Source organism: Chlorocebus sabaeus, chromosome 20 (assembly GCF_047675955.1).
Source record: "Chlorocebus sabaeus isolate Y175 chromosome 20, mChlSab1.0.hap1, whole genome shotgun sequence".
NCBI lineage: Eukaryota > Metazoa > Chordata > Mammalia > Primates > Cercopithecidae > Chlorocebus > Chlorocebus sabaeus.
The window spans coordinates 64357953-64378931 of NC_132923.1; the positions used below are offsets into that span (position 1 = coordinate 64357953).

The 20979-nt window shown below is 37.4% G+C and overlaps 1 long non-coding RNA gene across 1 annotated transcript in view; it reads right to left on the reverse strand.

Annotated features, from left to right (window-relative positions):
- Positions 1-281: 281 nt before the first annotated feature.
- LOC119625894 (uncharacterized) overlaps positions 282-20979 on the reverse strand; it is a 230081-nt gene continuing 209383 nt past the window's right edge. The window contains exon 3 of the long non-coding RNA XR_005242102.2: positions 282-761. This is a non-coding gene — a long non-coding RNA (uncharacterized lncRNA). The remainder of the gene's footprint in view (positions 762-20979) is intronic.

Below are 20979 nucleotides of genomic sequence, written 5' to 3' on the forward strand. Positions count from 1 at the left end.
CATGCTAAGAATTGGCAAGTGCAAAAGAGAACTCTTTGTCTTATCATACATGGGACTTAAATTTGAGGGAACCCAGCAGAAGGCCAATTTATGGGAAATGGAGTCACATGTTTATAGTATGAGCAATTGCAAAATTGATTTAGAAAGATGAGATTCTGGTAGTATAAGAGGTGCCAGCCAAATCTTTATTTCCTTACCTTCATGGTACAGATGAAGAAATAGTATGGTACAGAATTAGTAATTGACTTATCCAAAATTATACAGTAAGTGTTAGGGTCAGGTTTTCAAACAATTTCAAGAAGAATTTTATTTTTATAATGCTGCTATACTGGTCATTGCAATAAAAAAGCAAATGTAAGGGAGCTCAGTGATGGAAATTATAAGGATGCTATGCATAAAGCCAATAGCACGTGTTTAACATGGGAACAAATGTGGCTATACAGAAATTCTTTCTTGAATTGGAAGACACTGAAGAATTTTAGGGCCCAGCACAGTGGCTCACGCCTGTAATCCCAGCACTTTGGGAGGCCAAGGCAGGCAAATGACCTGAGGTCGGGAGTTCGAGACCAGTCTGACCAACATGGAGAAATCCTGTCTCTACAGAAAATACAAAATTAGCCAGGCATGGTGGCACATGCCTGTAATCCCAGCTACTCGGGAGGCTGAGGCAAGAGAATCACTTGAATCCGGGAGGTGGAGGTTGTGGTGAGCTGAGATTGTGCCATTGCACTCCAGACTGGGCAACAAGAGCAAACTTCCATCTAAAAAAAAAAAAAAAGAGAGAGAATTTTACTCATCCGTGAGCTCAAAATAATACAAACAGTGATCAAATATTCAACCTGAAAATGATAAAAAATAAAACCTACCTTAACTAGTAATATTACATTTGCAGCAACAGTTGTTACTGCCAATCATCATGTCATCATTATCGCTATTATCATCATCATTATCCAGTGGCTGATAGCATCAATAGAAGTTTATTGCCCGAAAAAGGGAGGGCATATGTTAGCACTACTTGCCTTCATTCTCCATTTTCATAGTCACATTTAAAAGATAAAATTGAAAAATCATATGATGACCAAAAGCCAGTTACCATAAAAGTGTGTCACATATTGCTTAGAGAAGACAATGCGAACACAATTTTTAAAAGGTTGTCATAATGAACAAGAATTTATCCTATTCTGTATTGCTTCAGGTAGGAAATCTAGGACTAAAGGGCAAAAGCTGACAAAACAATAGATTGGAATTAACCTAAATAAGAATGTTCTTTTAACAAAAGATTTCAGAAAACTATTAATAATAATTAAATATTAAAATAATAATTAAAATAATAATTAAAAAGTCATTAGCTGTGAGAATACTTTGATTTCAGTTTTTTAAGTTGACAATATACTATCACCTGGCATGCTAGAGATAGAATTTAGGGGATTAGGGGAGGATGACATAAGATTCAAGGAGATCTCAATTTGTTGCCTATTTCTAATTTTGAAGTGTCATTCCTTAATTTAATTGAGCAACCTTATTTCTCCACCTAAAGCTCTGATATTATGAAAGCATAAAACAGTTCAATTTTTGTGTCATCAAATTTAAATGAACATTACTAGAAAATATAATACCTACAATACATATAATAAATTGGTAACACAAGGTATTATTTTGCTTGCTTAGAGAAACGCTTTGAAGGCATCCACAAAGGGCTTTACAGCAGCTGAGAGAAACACTGGTGTCTCAGTTGTTCATTCCCTCAGCCACAATCACTGTTTTGAACTTGCACTCAGGAAATCACATTCTCTGGATTATCTTATACCTCACTACTCCTCCATCTTGTGTCTTTTGCTGGAATCTTCCCTTTTTTTGAATTCTAACTTTTGGAGTGCCCCAGAACTTAGTACTCTTTTGGTCTATTTACACTTATTCCCTAGTTGATCTTCTCTGTTCAGGGTTTTAACACTGTTCTCATCTACATACTGATGGCTCCCAGTGTATCCCCAGTTCCTCCTTTTCCCCTGAGTTTATTTGATAGCTACATATAGATTTCCAAGAAGCATTTTGAACATAGCACTTCCAAAACAAAGCTCTTGATTTCCTTCCAACCCCACGCCCTGTTTGTTTCCCCCATTCTAAAATGGCTCCACTATTACTCAGTTTCTTTGTCTCAAAACTCAGGAATCATCCTTTATTCTTCTTTATAATTACATAAAATCTATTTGTACGCCCTGTGACCCTAGCTTCAAGTCATATCCTTTCTACAAGCACACCAAAGGAACTCTATCATCATCCTAGGCAAATCACTGTCACCTCTTGTGTTGATTATTGCAGCAGATTCTTATTCCTTGCTTTCACTCATATCACCAATTTCCAACTTTACACAGAGAAGGCAGAATAATCTACTAAAAACTTAAATCATATTATGTCAATATTCTACTCAAAAACTCCTATGGCCTCCCATAACCTCTCATGACTAAAAAGCAAAATACAAACTCTTTATCATGCTCTACAGACCCCATGTGATCTAGGCCCTGCTTATCTCTCTGTCTTCATCTCATAAGACTCTCCATCTTATTCTGCTCTAGCCACACTGGCCTTTATCCTGTTCTCTGGGCTTGCAAGACTATCTATTCCCTTAGATCTTCAAAAGGCTTACTCCTCTCCTTCATTCAGACCTTTGCTCAAAGTCACCAAGTCAGAGAAACACCTCTACCGAGTCTTCAAAATAACACATCACTCCCAAACCCCACTCTGAAGCCCTCTATCAACTAACTCTTCTTTATTTTCCTCATAGAACTTATTATTATCCAAAGTATATTTAGTTATTAATTGCTTGTTTTTTATGATTTTTACTAGAACACCAGAAGATAAGCTGCATTAGAACAGCTAGAATCTTTGTTTGTTGGCTTTATTTGTTTTAAACACTATTATACTTCTTAAGGTTAAAACAAGTACTTGGAACATGGTAAGAATTAATAAAGGAATTAAAAAGTAATAAGAAATTTGGTGTTATATAAACTCATACTGGATACTACAAATAGATTTTATCTTAATGAAAAATTGGGATAAAGTATTGTCTTCTCCTATAATAAAGTTCTATAGCCTAATTTGAAGAATGACATTACAGTGTGATAATTTGAAATTTTACCTTTCTGACACTCAGAGAAAATGAAGAGCACCCTTGCTGACATTCACACCATGATATACCTGACAGAACAGGAGCAATACTCAGAATAGGACAAGGTCACTCAGCAACCACAAAAAGGTTTAAATACTCCCTTTCAATAACATGAATGATTGATTGCTAGTTTCCTTTGTTGTTGTTGTTGTTGTTGAGACAGGATGTCACTCTGTTGCCCAGGCTAGAGTGCAGTGTTGTGATCATAGCTCACAGCATTCTCAACATCCCAGGCTCAAGTGATCCTCCCACCTCAGTCTCCCAGATAGCTGGGATTTCAGGTATGTGCCACCATGCCTATCTGATTTTTTAAAATTTTTTATAGAGATAGGGTCTCATTATGCTGTCCAGGTTGTTGCCAGTTTCCTTTAAATCTTCCAACCCCTCTGGGTATAATTTTTTAACTTTAAAAAATAGACTTTACTTGTTAAACATTTTTAAGGTTCACAGTAGAATTGAGCAGAAGGTATAGATTTACCACATACTCCCTGCCCTCACAAATGCGTAGCCTCCTCCATTATCAACATCCCCCATCAGAACTGTACATTTGTTCAAACTGATGAACCTACATTGACACATCAGAACCACCCAAAGTTGACAGCTTACATTAAAATTCACTCTTGGTGATATGCATTCTATTAGTTTGGACAAATGCATACTGACATATATTTCACCAGTAGTATAGTATTATACAGAGCATTTTCGTTACCCTAAAAATCATCTGCACTGTGCCTCTCACCCCCCTAATTACTGGCAACAACTGATATTTTTTATGTCTCCAGTATATTGCCTGGAGTGATACAGTTGGAATCACAGAGTATATAGCCTTCTTAGATTGGCTTGTTTCACTTAGTAATATATACTTAAGTTTCTTCCATTTTTTTAAAATGATATAGTGAGTTCATTTCTTTTTAGTGCTGAATAGTATTCCATTACCTGGATGTACTGCAGCTTATTTATCTATTCACCTACCAAAGGGAAACTTGGTTACTTCAGATATAAGTTCTTAAGATGCCAAACCACTGTATTGCACTCACTTTTTGACATCATCAAATTCAGAACAGATTCTTGCTTCCTCAAGCTTTAGAATCTTCTAGTCTAATGAATTGAGGCTTAAACTTTACTGTTAATGATACTGGTTCATTTTAATGTGCTTGTTGGTATGTTGCTATTTGTTATTTCATAGCTTTCAAAAGTCATGCTAATCGTATACTTGTCTAGTTTAAGGCTATTTTAAAATATGTACAATATTATTCACAGCAATTAGTTCACTTAATTTTTATTATAAATCAATCTACTAAAAAAGTACAACTATATTTGAACTTTTCAATAGATGGTTGTGAGCTATGAAAATAAAAAATCATTGAAGTCTTTTTTAACAACAACAAAAAAAGAATCTTCCAGTCCAATCTCAAAGCTTCCAAGGCCATCCTATACCTCTCTGAGAGACTCCTGATGTTCCTCTGTGGTTCGTTCTTTCTTGATGCAGCTAATTTTGTTTCACTATGACTATATGACTATGTTCCTAGTAGTCAGTGGCTGGTAGGCATCAACAGAGTCAAAATTCCACCAAAATTCAGCTATAACATCTATTGCTGCAGAATAAGTCCTCTAACTCAGTAATAGTGTGCACATGTGACACTCTCTAAAAACCCACCTGTTCAAGACCAAATATTCTGAGACACAAGAAAAATTTGTGTTGAATCTGATCTCTAAATATTTCATTCAGTCCGGTAATTTTAAATTTATGTTTGATGTCTAGGCTTTTGACTTTTTACCACATTATATGTTTTACCTTACAAAATTTGACTTTTGGCATTTATTCTACCATCTGTTTGTACAGTTTCTTGAGTCTTGTTTGTCTATAAAAGGAAGTCAACAGTGAGAAGACAGACATATGGCCTGTAAGCTCATATTAGAGCCAGCTCCAAGTTCAGAAGATCTCATTAGACTAGTGCACTGTAAACAAACAGCCCTTGAACCACTTTCAAAATCTTATAAGAGCTTTCTTCTATTTTGCCTATGCCTCCATCAGTATTACGGTGATTTCTATTTTACTAATTGATGCATACCTGTCACTAAATAAGGTAATTTCACTTTGGAGAAAGTTTCAAACTATAATGGACAATTTTTGGAACTTCCTTCTTCCCCCACAAATTTAATTCATCCTCCATGGACTTCTTAGTCATTCTTTTTCTCTTTCTCCTGAAATATTCATTAAAATTTTAAGCTTCCTATGAAGAAGATTCCTAGTCCATGAACTTAAAACCCTAATCATATGTATATCCCTGTGGCATTGTTAAGAACTTCACAGATTCCAGGACCGAAAGGAACAAAAGGTTCACTGAAACATTCAGATTTGTCTTGTATACATAAACCTAAGGCCTCCCTGACCTCTATTGATTGGTGCATTTTTAGGTGGGGCCAGGAGATGCAAAACTTGCTTGGAAAAGCCTAATTGCAGGGTTCTGAGGAGGACTTAAAAAGTAATGCAATAAACCTTAATGAAATGGAATATGTTAGGGTACAGAGGTTGGGACAATCTATTTTAAAGAATATACTTCAGGTCTTGGCCGGTAAATTGAAACTGCATATTGGCTCACTCTTGCAAACAGCAAAATTGTAAAACCATAGAACTCAGAGATAGACTAATTAGTGCCTTTAGATAATATTCAGCATTAGGCCCCAATGCTGACATTTCCACTACCCTCTCCAACATTTTTGTAGATGGTCTAAAACCAGAAATTGTAGATTTGGTATCTAAACAAAATATTGAATGGTAGATCACTGTACAAAATAAACTTCAGCCTTTGGCTGAATGCACTGAAGATAATTTAGATGGAAAAAAATAAAAACAACCCTCAAACTAAACTTACAGATTTCAAAATAAAGCAGATGAATGTAGAATTCCCACAGCCTTAAGAAAAAATAAGAGTCATCTGTTCAACAAGACCTTTGCTGGGTTTGTAAGCAAAAAGACTACTGAAATATTAATTGCTTCATCTTCATAAAAAGGAGGAAAGAACTAAATTAAAATTTCTAAATGTTATGAAAGGGACTCCAAGGGAGACTGTAGCACATGATTTCCAATGATTCTGTTAAACCATAAAAGACAACCACTTCTAACAATAGAGAGGCAGAAGCAAAACTTTCTAAATAGCATGGGTACTATTCTGTCCTACCACTATTTTTGTGACTTTCTTAGGAATCTTCAGACTACTGGAGTGCTAGCATTTTCAACTACTCCTCAGACTGTCCCCATCTCTCAGCGTGTGACAATACCTCTCAACCTTCCCATGAGCCAACATTCATTCTTCCTTTGTGATAACATTCAAACAAATTTATTATTGAGAGATTCCTTTGTGGCAGCTTTCAAATCGAGCGTCTTCTAGATGGACTGTTTCCTGAAATACTTGAAATCTCTTGTACGTGACCCAAACACCATACACTAATAGTTCAAGGGGAAGTTTATTTTTTCATTCTTGGATACTTAACCCAGTCACAACTTGAGGGACTACTTGAGGCTCCTGGTACCTTCTAAGTCAAGGAGTATACTGATATCTTGAAAGTATTAGGCACTGATCCCATCTAAGTAATAAATGATTTATTTCATCCTCTACCCAGTCTTGCCCAATATCCTTTGAAGGTTAAAACAAAAGAAGGTCTGGATTTACTGTGGTAGGTTTAGCAAAAAGCTATCCTTCTATTCCTTCCACTAGGCTTTGTAACACAACTGTGTTGCTCATAGAAAAAAAAATTTTAGTATGCATAGATACCTGTTTCTGCAAGATTTTAGTATTATAAACAAAATTGTGATCCAGTGTTTTTCAGTGGTATCAAAGTCAAATATTAGTTTGTTCTGAGTACTGCCTAAATAGATTTACTTTGCTCTTGTGTACTTGTGCTATGTCCTTTTATTGTCCCTCTAGATTTGAACAGTCACTATCTGTTTGCCCTGTCATAGAAATATCAACACTTGCCAGGTCTATTATACATCAATTTTTTACAGAAGCCCCCTTCTACTTCTCTTAATCAAGACCTAAAGAGTATAAAATTTCATCGTGACATCCTTCTTTTACAATGTATAGATGATCTTCATTTAAACCTCAAAAGACAAAGATCTAAGATCATTTCCATCTATTTATCAAAAGCATTAATCCAGAAGAGGCATAAAGCCTCTAAGGAGAAATTGCCATTCTACCACTGAAAGTTTCTTTATCACATGATATATTCCAAGAAAGGAAATCTCTAATCTCTGACAGAATACACATAACTGGAATTTTTCTAGATCAACTCCAAAAGGCAAATCTGGAAATTTTTATGACTAGCTGGATATTGCAGGTACTGTGTGTAGTTTTTTTCTGAGCTTGCATATCATTTGTATAATTAATTCTTGAATCTTCTCTAGGGAAAAAAAATTCAAATGCCTTTGGTAAGTTAAATTATACCAATGGTCAACAACTACCAACTTTAGGATTGCCTAATTATCATATATCCTTTTCCTTTTTGACTATTGATATGCTAATCAGACACTGGATGTATACTGATAAAGCATATTTTCCTTAACCAAAAACTAGACTAGCAGCTATAGTAGATTTAGTTCTCGGGTCCCTATATAATTTGTTGGCTTTCCTTGCTGTGCAGACTGCCATTAGCAGAAAATAAGAAATTCTCAGTTAATTGGTTTACCTCCTATGAAATTTTGTTGCCTTCCCTTTTTATGTATCACTATGCAGTGTTATTATTCTAAACACAGCAATTCTCCTTCCTCTATCTAAGGAGGTATTTTTACTCTAGGTAACTATCAAAGTCTTTTCTAAGCTTTTGAAAAATTATTATAAAAACCTTGATGTAATTTTATTTGTTGATGCTACATACTTGAAAACAGATTCTGAATATGTCAGATATGCTATGGTGGCTCATATCTATTAACTCAGCCCAAATGACGGAGTTGACCATTGTCACATGGGTTTACCATCCATTTGTTAAAACATTTATAAGCAAACCATTACCCTACCCTCTCACTACACCCAGGAGAAATCCTCAGCTTTAAAAGTTAGATCATTTTAAATTAGAAAACTGAAGTTTGGCCCAACATCCCCATACTCATTTTACCCACTCATTAACATTTTTATTCAGTCGAGAATTATTTCCTGAGCATCTATTTCATATCATTGTTGAAAGCTTCAGAATATCTATGAAGGGGGACTTAGGTCTAAAGGACTATTTTTAAGTCCTTTGCTTGGCAAGAAGACTAGTATTACACAGGCAGCTGTTGATTCGGGGTGGCTCAAAGTGTATAATATCAGCCATGGAGGAGATTCTGGAGGTATTAAATTTTACCTCCTTTCCACTCATCTTTGCCAACACTACATGCAGTACTGAACTAGTTTTAAAAAGGGGAATGCAACAGAAATGTTCCAGGCCCATGTGGAATTTTCCGTAGTGTTTTCAAGGCCCCCGGTTAGTTGTCACACCTGGAGACTTCCAAGATTTCCCTAATTCCCTTACCTGATATTGTCACCAAAGGGCTAGTCAATATGTAATCTTCAACCAGTATCAGCCTTACTTAACATACCGTGCCCTATCATGAGAATCTGTGTATAGCTACATTTATGTTTCCTTAAACTGCTCAGGATAAATTCTAGGAAAAATGCCAAGATTTGCTAATCTCTTGCTGCTATCCTTGGAAATATGTCCCCTATAACACCCTGGCTGCTTTCCACCAAGCCTTTCCTATGCCGAGAACCTATACATCTCTAAGAACATTTCATGAGGATATGTTTATAAATTAAAATCTTCTACTACTCTCTACTCTGTAGACTTGTTACTGATTTTTTTTTTTTTTTTTTTTTTTTTTTTGAGACGGAGTCTCGCTCTGTTGCCCAGACTGGAGTGCAGTGGCGCGATCTCGGGTCACTGCAAGCTCCGCCTCCCGGGTTCACACCATTCTCTTGCCTCAGCCTCCCGAGTAGCTGCAACTACAGGTGCCCGCCACTACGCCTGGCTAATTTTTTGTATGTTTAGTAGAGACGGGATTTCACCATGTTAGCCAAGATGGTCTCGATCTCCTCACCTCGTAATCCACCCGCCTCCGCCACCCAAAGTGCTGGGATTACAGGCGTGAGCCACCATGCCCGGCCCCCTTGTTACTGATTTTTAAACTTAATTTTAGCTAACAAGAAATATTACTCACTGTATGCTAGAAGCCAACTGTAGGAAAGTAATTAGAAAGTCGTTTTGACTTTAAAAAGTAGTACATTATTGGCCAGGCGCGGTGGCTCATGCCTGTAATCCCAGCACTTTGGGAGGCCGAGGCGGGTGGATCACAAAGTCAGGAGATCGAGACCATTCCGGCTAACACGGTGAAACCCCGTCTCTACTAAAAAATACAAAAAAAAGTAGCAGGGTGTGGTGGCGGGCGCCTGTAGTCCCAGCTACTTTGAAGGCAGAAGCCAGAGAATGGCGTGAACCTGGGAGGCGGAGCTTGCAGTAAGCAGAGATCGCACCACTGCACTCCAGCCTGGGAGACAGCGAGACTCCGTCTTTTAAAAAAAAAAAAAAAAAAAAAAAAAAGGGGAGTACATTATTTTACAGATTCTAAATGAAATGGAATGAAAGAGCTTTTTATGAATCAAACAGTAGTTTAGAAAACTCTGCATGTGGCTGGGCGCGGTGGCTCAAGCCTGTAATCCCAGCACATTGGGAGGCCAAGACGGGTGGATCACAAAGTCAGGAGATTGAGACTATCCCGGCTAACACGGTGAAACCCCGTCTCTACTAAAAAATACAAAAAAACTAGCTGGGCGAGGTGGCGGGCGCCTGTAGTCCCAGTTACTCGGGAGGCTGAGGCAGGAGAATGGCGTGAACCCGGGAGGCAGAGCTTGCAGTGAGCCGAGATCCGGCCACTGCACTCCAGCCTGGGCGACAGAGCGAGACTCCGTCTCAAAAAAAAAAAAAAAAAAAAAAAAAAAAAAGAAAAAGAAAAAAGAAAACTCTGCATGTGCTTAAATAATACTTTACAAGTGTTTGATTTCAATCAATGACAGAATTCAAACAAAGCCCTCATTTGAAACTGAGAGGTGAGATCTGAGGCCTAAAATATTTATTTATAAGATACATCTTAAAAATCATCTGGTGAAAGGAGCTGAAGAACATCATGAACTAAGCCTACAGTTGGATATATGACATCACAGGAACATAGTAGGAACTTACAAAAAGTAACTTAATCATGTGGTCGGTATAGTTTTAAAGGATCCCTATTAATTCTAATATATAATAAAGGGAAACGTTTATTTATTTCACCTCTAAATCCATATAATCAGGAAATAATTGTGGCTACATTTCGTTTTAGGCTGGCAAAGCATCTCTACCAAGTATTCCATACCATAGGAATATTTTGGTGTCATTTACTGAGTGATTAAATTGCTAAGCAGCTCATATATGATCTCCATTCACCACCCAAAATGTTACTAAAATCATTATTGTAAGCATACATGTAGGAATTTAATGTTGTCCTTTGAAGGTTAAAACAAAAGAAGGTCTGGATGTTTCCTACTAAAAAAAAATGGAGGGACTTCAGTTATCTCAGAATATAAGACAGTAGAGACTATCAGTTTATTCTTTAGTCTTCTGGGGCAGTCGGGCAAAATGGAAAGCGAAGGAGGGAAAGGAAAATTCTGTTTAATTGTGGTTTGGGAGTTCAATATATAAAGTTACATGCCAAAGTGAGTAAAAGCATTTTAAACCAGTATGGTGTTTGATAGAAGTAAATTGCCTTATTTTTCCTACTTTTTCTGAGAGATCACTGAGCTGGATTTTCATAGTTTTTTTTTTCTCTAGTTCAGAATAAAATTCATATGTAAATTATTCTGATAAAAAAACAAGAACAAAGAGATTAGAAAAGACCCATTTTTTTGCACCAGGGCATAGGATAACTCTGAGTGTTTATACTTGATTCTATTTCTTCTCTTTTATTTCAAAACTAGGGAGTAGCTGCATTGGTATTTAGTCATCCAAGTATATTGGACAAATAGTTTTGCGGAAATAGATAGTTTAAAATGTTCGTCATGTATAAATACATTTTCACCTACAGATATATTTACAAAAATGCATGTTTACAATCAATGATCTTAACTCTGCACATGACTAAATTCCACACTTGCCTACAGTGTCTGTTTTCTCATTTACATACATATCTATATTCAATAATAAATCCATAAGAACCAATTTATAAACTATTTTTCTAGTAGATGCTACATAATTTTTAAAAAATATATGCTGGACATTGCCTTTCATTTGAGAAGGAAGATTCCTTTTACTCTAAGAAAATGGGCTTCTTTAGGCTGAACATTATCATTATTTTCTGTTCATTTAGATTTAACTGAAAGGGACTTTAACACAAACACATGCCTGTTTGCTCCTAAAGATCACTGTCATATTATAATTCTAAAGAAATCTTCCCTCCCTGATGGATTAGTCCAGATGTGTCCCAAACCTGTCACAAACTAGAAAAGGTTAAAGATCATGTAATTTCTGTGTTGGACCCTCTGTCAAGTTATGTTTACTGTCACCAAAAGGTTAGGCTAGAGAAGAAAAAATCAGGTTGATGAATGGTGCAGAATGCATGTCAATGAAATGAAAGAGATGGTGTGCACTTGTTTTCACCAGTGATAAGCCATCCAGATTTTGCCCTGTTACTTTTAGTGTTCAAAAGCACATTGCATTTAGATCTTGATCTTGAACACACTTAAAGCACTGGAACCATCAAAACAACTCATTAATATGTGTCCTTCAGTTGTTTGAAGATGTGGATATTTTCTTTTGTTGAGGTCTATCTCACTTCACTAGATATTACCGTCTCCAAACCTTTTTAAATGAACAGCCATAATTATGTTGGGCTCTGTTGTAAGAAAATGGTAGTAGGAGGAAAAAGTAAAAAAACAGAAACAATGAAATTTATTTTATTATTATTTATGTATATAATAAATGTGCTCTAATATAGAGATTTTCAAATACAGACCAAAATAGTTTTTCATCTCTTTGTAACTTGGTTAAGAATTTTTGCAAAACAATGGAAAAAATACCCACAATATGCAAACACTTTTTTTTTTTTTTTTAACAATCATAACTATACAGTGAAATGATGGATTTTAAACTACAGGTCTCTAAGCTGAGCCTATTCTTGTGTGATAGAAGATAAACAAGTTTATGATGCTGGTAATCTTCACAGTCGTAAAGAAATCTTACACTGTCTCAAAATAGTTGCAGGTAAATTGGGCCAGAGATAAAGTCTACATTTAAAAAAATTTTAGAAGTGATTTGAATTCTGTCTGAATGACTAACCAGTACAAAAATTAATAGTATAGTGTAGCAAAGTGCACTTCTTTCTTTCTGCCTTCTAAAGACATGTGGTTTCCTTTTATGTGTCTGTCCTGAAGGGCATTTTGCTTTTTCTCTTTACACTCTTCCTGGAATTTCAAAGACTCGCCTTATGTCAAATATCATTGTATAGATAACACTCGGTTTCATTTACTTAAGCTTTGACCTTTCTCTTGAATTCACTAGACTGTATACTTTTCAAAAAGGTGTTGTATTTACCAAAGTACAGTACCTTTCACAGTTCCAGGGATAAGATGACCTCTGAGTGGGGAACAAATTTTGAGCCAGGGTTATGTTAAGAATTAAATGCAAATTGAAAAAGAAGGCATAGATATGATGAAAATTTCATCCAGGAACTGGGGATGGTTAGAACAGAGCAGGCATTTGGGCTGTCTGGGTATAATGAGCAGGACTTCCAGTTATATATGGGCAGTCAGGAGGAGGACAGAGGAGGAACAGGGTCTTTCAGAGTTACTGCTGACAGGAGTGGAATGGGGTTATCTCATGTCACCCAATCTTAGGACACGGATAGTATAGCTAATTTGTTAGGACTGTGAGAAAACTGGGTTTAATACTGAATGTACACTTTCTTTCTTGTAGGCAAGGAGTGGTACTACAAAAATATTTAAGTGACTTACAAAGTTTAAAAATACTACCAAGTATTATAGTGAAGTTTTAATACAGTATATTTGACTTGAATGCCAATTTAATTTCTTGCCACATGTAAGTGATCCTCAAATACAGTTGCCAGACCAGTAGCAACAACATCACTGAGGAAATTGTGAGACATACAAATTATCAGGTCTCAACACAGATCTGATCAGAAGGTCTAGGAGTACAGCCTAGGAATCTATTTATTTAACAAGCTAATCTGGTGAATCTGATGCATGCGAAGGTCTAAACCGACTGCTATATACCATGCTGCAGCAAATATTCATGGACAGCCTCAAGATACTTAGGGTACAGAGATAAATAAAACAGGGGCTCTGCCCTCATGCTACAATGTATGGGGATTCAAAGGAAGAAAATACAAAATAATACTTTTAACAATTTCTTCCATTACAGAGTGGTTATGATAGAGACAGAACATAGGGAAATTCTGGGCAGAAGAGGGTGGGTCTGCAGCGAGGGCCCCACCCGCAGGCCTGGAACCTCGGCCCAAAGTGAGAACATACATTCCTGTTTTCCCATTCAAATGTTGCCCTTTCCAAAACCACCCATGGCCTACCCTGAACCCCCAACCTGTGCCCATAAAAACCCCAGGCTCTGCTGCCAGAGGGAGGAGAAGAAGAGGAGCAGCTGGACATTAAAGATGACAATTGGATGTCACAGAGAAGTAGCTTGACTTCACAGGGATGGCTTAATGGCATAGCTTCAGATTACCTCACAGCTCCGTCCCCTTTCCAGCTCCCCTTCCCTCTCACTCCTAAAGCCACTTTCTTTGACAATAAAAGCCCCTGCATTTACCATCTCCAATTTGTTCATGTGACCTCATTCCTCCTAGACACCAGACAAGAACTTGAGTGCAGGTGCAAAAGGCTGTCACGCTAACATTCCATTGAGCTGTCAACACTTAAGCCATCTGCGGATGGCAAAGCTAAAAGAGCACTGACTGTAACACTGCTTCTGGGGCTTCAGGGATTGCAGGCAATGCCCTAAATGCTGCTGTGGGGCTGGTACACAATTTGTTCCTGCCAGCACCCAAAAGCGATCGCCTAGGCTTCTGCGCCCGCTTACCTGCATGGTCCCTCCTGTGAAGGGTTGAGTGCAGCAGTTTTGAGTGAGTGTAGTTGACCCCTGTCAGTACCCGTGCACTCCAGTTCTTGCCTGTGAAGGGGTCAGGGAAAATTTCTGGCTTCAGGTATTATGTACCAATCCTATTTGGAAAGTAATCCTATTGTTCCATTTGGTAGATGAGGAGGTGCAGTGACAAAATAAAAGTTACCCAAATTTATATAACTGACTAATAAAAGGAATCAAAATTTTTCCTCTTTGTTTCATACTAAAAGAGTTTAGGTAATTATATGGTTTGGCTGTGTCCCCACCCAAATCTCATCTTGAATTGTAATTCCCACAATTCCCACATGTCATGGGAGGAACACGGTGGGAGGTGATTAAATTATGGGGGCATGTCTTTCCTGCGCTGTTCTTGTAATAGTGAATGGGTGTCATGAGATCCAATAGTTTTAAGAATGGGAATTTTCCCTGCACAAGCTCTATTTGCCTGCTGCCATCCACATAAGATGTGACTTGCTCCTGCTTGCCTTCCACCGTGATTGTGAGGCTTCCCAGGCCATGTGGAACTCTAAGTCCAATAAACCTCTTTCTTTTGTAAATTGCCCAATTTTGGGTATGTCTTTATCAGCAGCATGAAAGTGGAATAATACAGTAAATTGACACCAGTAGAGGGGGACACTGGCTGAAAAGATACCCAAAAATGTGAAAGTGACTTTGGAACTAGGTAACAGGCAGAGCTTGGACCAATTTGGAGGGCTCAGAAGAAAATGTGGGAAAGTTGGGAATTTCCTAGAGACTTGCTGAATGGCTTTGACAAAAATACTGATAGTGATATGAACAATAAGGTCCAGGATGAAGTGGGAACAGACAGAGATGAGGAACTTGATGGGAACTGGACCATACTGGACTCTTGTTATGTTTTATCAAAGAGACTGGTGGCATTTTGCCCCTGCCCTAGAGATCTGTGGAACTTTGAACTTGAGAGAGATGATTTAGGGTATCTAGTGGAAGAAATTTCTAAGCAGCAAAGCATTCAAAAGGTGGCTTGTGTGCTGTTAAAGGCATTCAGTTTTATAAGGGGAGAGAGCATAAACATTTGGAAAATTTGTGGTCTGACAATGTGATAGAAAAGAAAATCCCATTTTCTGAGGAGAAATTCAAGCCCTCTGCAGAAATTTGCATAAGTAACGAGGAGCTAAATGTTAATACCCAAGACAATGCAGAAAATGTTTCCAGGCCATGTCAGAGGTCTTCAAGGCAGCCCTTCCCATCACAGGCCCAGAGGCCTATGAGGAAAAAGTGGTTTTGTTGACTGGGCCCTGGGTACCTGTGCTATGTGCAGCCTAGGGATTTAGTGCCCTGTGTCCCAGCCACTCCATGTTAGACCATGGCTGAAAGGGTCTAACATAGAGCTCAGGCTGTGGCATCAGAGGGTGCAAGCCCTAAACCTTGGCACCTTCCATCTAGTGTTGAGCCTGAGCCTGTGGTTGCACAGAACTCAAGAATTGAGGTTTGGGAACCTACACCTAGATTTCAGAGGATATATGGAAATGCATGGATGTCCAGGCAGAAGTTTGCTGCAGGGGCGGGCTCTCATGGAGGATCTCTGCTAGGCAGTGCGGAAGGGAAATGTGGGGTCAGAGCTCCCACACAGAGTCCCTACTGGAGTATACCCTAGTGGAGCTGTGAGAAGAAGGCCATTATCTTCCAGAACCCAGAATGGTAAATATACTGACAGCTAGCACTGTGCACCTAGAAAAGCCACAGACACTCAACAGCAGCCCTTGAAAGCAGCCAAGAGGGAGGCTGTACCCTGCAGAGCCTCAGGAGTGGAAATGCCCAAGACCATGGGAACCCACCTCTTGTATCAGTGTGATCCAGATGTGAGAAATGTAGTCAAAGGAAATTGTTTTGGAGCTTTAGGATTTGACTGTCCTTCTGGATTTTGAACTTGAATGGGGCCTCTAGACCTTTGTTTTGGCTGTATTTACCCAATTCCGGTACTCCCATTGTATCTAGTAGGTAACTAACTTGTTTTAGATTTTACAGGATCATAAGTGGAAAGGACTTGCCTTGTTTCAGATGAGGCATTGGACTGTGGACTTTTGAGTTAATAGTGCAATGAGTTAAGAATTTGGGGGACTGTTGGGAAGGCATGATTGGTTTTGAAATGTGAGGACATGAGATTTGGGAGGGGCCAGGGGTGGAATGATGCAGTTTGACTCTGTGTCCCCACACAAATCTCATCTTGAATTGTAATTCCCACAATTTTCACATGTCATGGGAGGAACTCAGTGGAAGGTGATTGAATTATGATGGCTGGTCTTTCCTGTGCTGTTCTCATGATAGTGAATGAGTCTAATGAGATCTAATAGTTTTAAAAAAAGGAGTTTCCCTGCACAAGCTCTCTTTGCCTGCTGTCATCCATGTAAGATGTGACTTGCTCCTCCTTGCCTTCCACCATGATTGTGAGGTCTCTCAGTCCGTGTGGAACTGTAAGTCCAATAAACCTCTTTCTTTTGTAAATTGCCCAGTTTCGAGTACGTCTTTATCAGCAGCGTGAAAACAGGCTAATACAGGTAGACCCTCTCTTCAGTTCAGGGCACAATTCTAAGCATCTTTATTATAAGTGATAGCTTAAGGCTATACAGCAATAAAGACAGCACATATTTTATTGTGTTTTTCACTCCCCCACCCTCCTTTTTTGATTGTGAGGCAATCTTTAGGTAAATAATTATAAAATAGAAACTTCAGCTGGATTAAATTTAAAGGATTTCAATTGAGCAATGAATGATTTGTGAACTGGGAAACCCCCCAAATCACAGAAGATTCTCAGAGACTCCAGTGCAGCCACATAGCGGAAGAAGATTTATAGACAAAAAAAGAGAAATGACATACAGAAATTGGAAGTGAGGTGTAGAACAGCTGGATTGGTTACGGCTCAGCACCTGCATTATTTGAACCTAGTCTGAACACTCAGCAATTGATGAGCAGTTGAACTATGGCCACTGGGATGGGCCAGCATTCAGCTATCATTACAGGTCCACACTACTAAGTTAACTTTTCAATTTTTTCTGCCTATTAAGCTAGTTTATGGTTTAACCACAAGGACTCAAATATAGAAGTATGGAGTCTTTCTCAGGCCATATTTAGTTTGCTTTAACAGGACTCACGTATGTCAGCACATGACATTGTCTTTTTTTTTTTTACATTATTATTTTTCTTTTTTTTTCTTTAATCCTTGGCAGCAGGAAGTCATTTTTTTACATTATTAAATATCCTCAAAGAATTATAGCTCAAGGTCAAACTATTTAATTACTTTATGGTGAATATAATATGAGCTGCTTAATAAATTATAATTCATGATTTAGATTAGACATAATATATTCAGTCCATAATATCATAGTACTATAGCTACAGAAGAGATTTTTTAGCCCCTTTTAGCCAAATTTCCAAATTTACACATTTGAGCTTATACATTCCTCTCTTTCCAAAGTCTTATTACAAATGGTACATCACTTCTTATCAGTGTGAAAATATATAGTTGTTACAACAAATAATGCTTTTCTGGAATAAACTAATTCAAAGGGAAACTGTGTTATACACTTTTAAGTTGCAAGGTACCACTCCTAGAGAAGAGCCTCTTCTTCAGCACAGTCATTCCATAACAGCTATTGCACTCACAGATATCACCTATCTTAAAAAATAACAATTTTGAGAGAAGTAAATCAAGCCATTTTAGCTTTTCAGAGTTACACCAGAAGTAGCATTAAGATAATTCAACTGGGGACTATAGAGAGAACATGCTGCTTCTCCTTTCTCTTAAGCCTACAATATACAATAAGCTCCATGAAATATTATGACTTAAAAAAAATGACCAAAGGCTTTGGAGACACACAGCCCTGGGATCAAATCCTGATCCTACCGTTTACTAGCTGGATAAACTTAAGCAAGTTACTCAGGTTCTATGAGTTTCATTGTCCTCACTTGCCAAATAGAAATATTGCAAATTGTGAAGATTCATTGAGGTAACCAATGTATAATGCCTACCTATAAACCTCATAATTCCTCTTAACTCTCCCTATTTCCATTGTTTCAACTTTATACAGAGATGATATAAGACCCCTGGAGAGTGACTTTGCAAAATCTACATATTTGGAATCAAATGTCTGCATCTGAATCCTGGGTTCAAGTTCCATTGACCCTGAGGGCTGTGTGATTCGGTCTCACCTCCTAGGACTGCATGAGGGTTAAAGAAGATTATGCAGAATTAAGATGCTCAGTACAAAACTGGTACACACAAACACTAATTCAATTATTATTATTATTTTAATTGCTATTGTTATCATTCCATTCCTCCAGGCTGGTGGAAATGTTCCACCTATCATGGCAATAGGGAAATAGGTACAGTTGTGCTATTGTTAGGCACAGTGCAGCCTCATTCACAATGTTCTTAGAAGTAATTTATAATAGTCATTGGTAGTGAAAATAGCTGCACCAGTTAAGAGTATTATTTTCACCTGAAACTTATTTGGCAAGTCTTTCAATCCCTCATTCTCAGAACTCACAGTTTAAAAAGACAGATTATTCAAGTCATTAGGTATTTGGTCTGAATTCATTAAAAAAACATGGTTTGCCAAGTTATCCATTAGTATAAGCAGCATGTCTTTCTTTCCTTCTTTCTTTGCCTTCCTGCCTTCTTTCCTTCCTTTCTACTTCTCTCCTTCATTCACACATCCATTTAACAACCATTCATTTATTTAACAACTACTTTCCCATGGGCTCGGATATTGGACGGCCAAAGTGTGAATTGTGGCATCAACTTGATTAACTTTGTGACCCTACATAAGTGGCTTAACTTCCCTAAGCCTCGAATTCTCTTCTACCAACCTTAGGTAATAGTTGCATCTACCTCCAAGAATTGTTTTAACAACTAAATAAGATAATGAAAATCCTCTGGCACAGTGCCTGGTTCATAGAGCGCTCAGAACATTCGAACTATTTAGCTATTAAAAGCGTTATTTTTATTTTTAAATAATTTTATCATTTCTTCCCTTCATCCTCCTTCTATCACTACTACCTCCACAGCTACTCTCCAGCATTCTACCAAATGCTGGATCTGCACTGTCAGAAAAATAAAAACAAACCAAGCAAATAAAAACTCACGATCTCTGTCTTTATGAAACTCATAATTTGTAGGTAAACACATGATGTATAAAGAAACAACATTTTAAATATATTGTTATTGTTGATAATTCATTGAGGAAAAACATTTTGGAGGGATGATTAACAATAACTGAAGGGGGCCAATTTATGATGTTTGGAAAGAACTTCTGTGCCTTTCATGGATGTGTCATTTGAGTCAGGATCTGAAGACAAACCACACATGTGAAAAACAGAAGAGTTGAGATGTGTGAGACTGTGCAAGAAAATTTAGGGAGTGGAATGAGAGATGGAGTGTTAGGTCTTAGACTGTGCAGGTTTCCTAGGTAGGGAAGACAGTTAGATTTCATTTGAAGCATTTATTTGAAGCATTTGCCCTTATTCTTAAAAGGATTGCGTGTCTGCTGTTGATGTTATAATTTTTTTTTTCTTTTTCTTTTTAGTCTTTAAGTCTATTGAAGTGTTTATAGGGCATTCTGCTGTGCTGAACATGTACAAGATACAATACCTGCCATAAGAAAAGAAAGATAAATACACCAAACATCAAATAAACAATGTTAAAATCTTCAAATTATGCATCAGTTAAGATTTTAATTTACTAAAGCTGTTTTCTTAATTCCGTAGGCTTTGTTCACAGATGGCAATATTTAAATCATAGAGTTAACATAAAGTGATAAAAGAAAAAGATCTTGGTGTGTGATGTATCCAGTAAACCAGAACTGTGCAAACTCGCCAATTAAATTTGACAACTTCTTAAAACATTTAATCCCGCAGATGCAATATGACAATCCCGAAGTGGGAATAGTACATGAAATATCGCATCCTGCTCATTCACTTAGCTGTTATTTCTTAAGGCTGCACAATCAGAATTGCATTTAAGGAGTAGACAGTGAAAAATTAACTTAGTATACAGACACCAGATGCAAAACCTTGTCTTTGTCACTTAGAGGATGCAAATGGAAATCTTTGGATCTTAAACATTTCAAACTGGACTGTTTTTGTTTATTCTTGCCATTTTCTTGTTCATGTTAAAATGTGACAGCAGTAAGTTTCCATCCTCTTCTAAATGATTTTTTCCTCTGGAAAAACTTTCCAAAAATAAAGGAAAACACATAATTATGTTTTGCTGTTACTGGACAATCATCTCTGCATTTTAAAAGCTCTTTAACTTAGCCCTATGGTTTAAATCACACTTTCCAATAGCAGTAGTTTTACATTCTCTTCAGGTAGACATGTTGTTCAGTGCAGTGATTAATTGGGTAAGCCTGATCCCTTATATTCAGAGCCCACTTGTAAGTGGAAGTGAGAAATGAATTGTGCCAAGAGCCTTCAGTTCTATATTTATTAATATAGTAGATTACACAGATCATGAAAACAATCTTCTAATTTATAAGAGTCAATCTAATATCTTGTTAAACAAGAGTTATTATTATTGAGCTTAAACTATTGAAGTGTGTTATACCAAAGGGCCACTTCCCACATTGAAGAATACTGCTGTGAACACTAGCATTTTAACCACATGCTAATGGGCT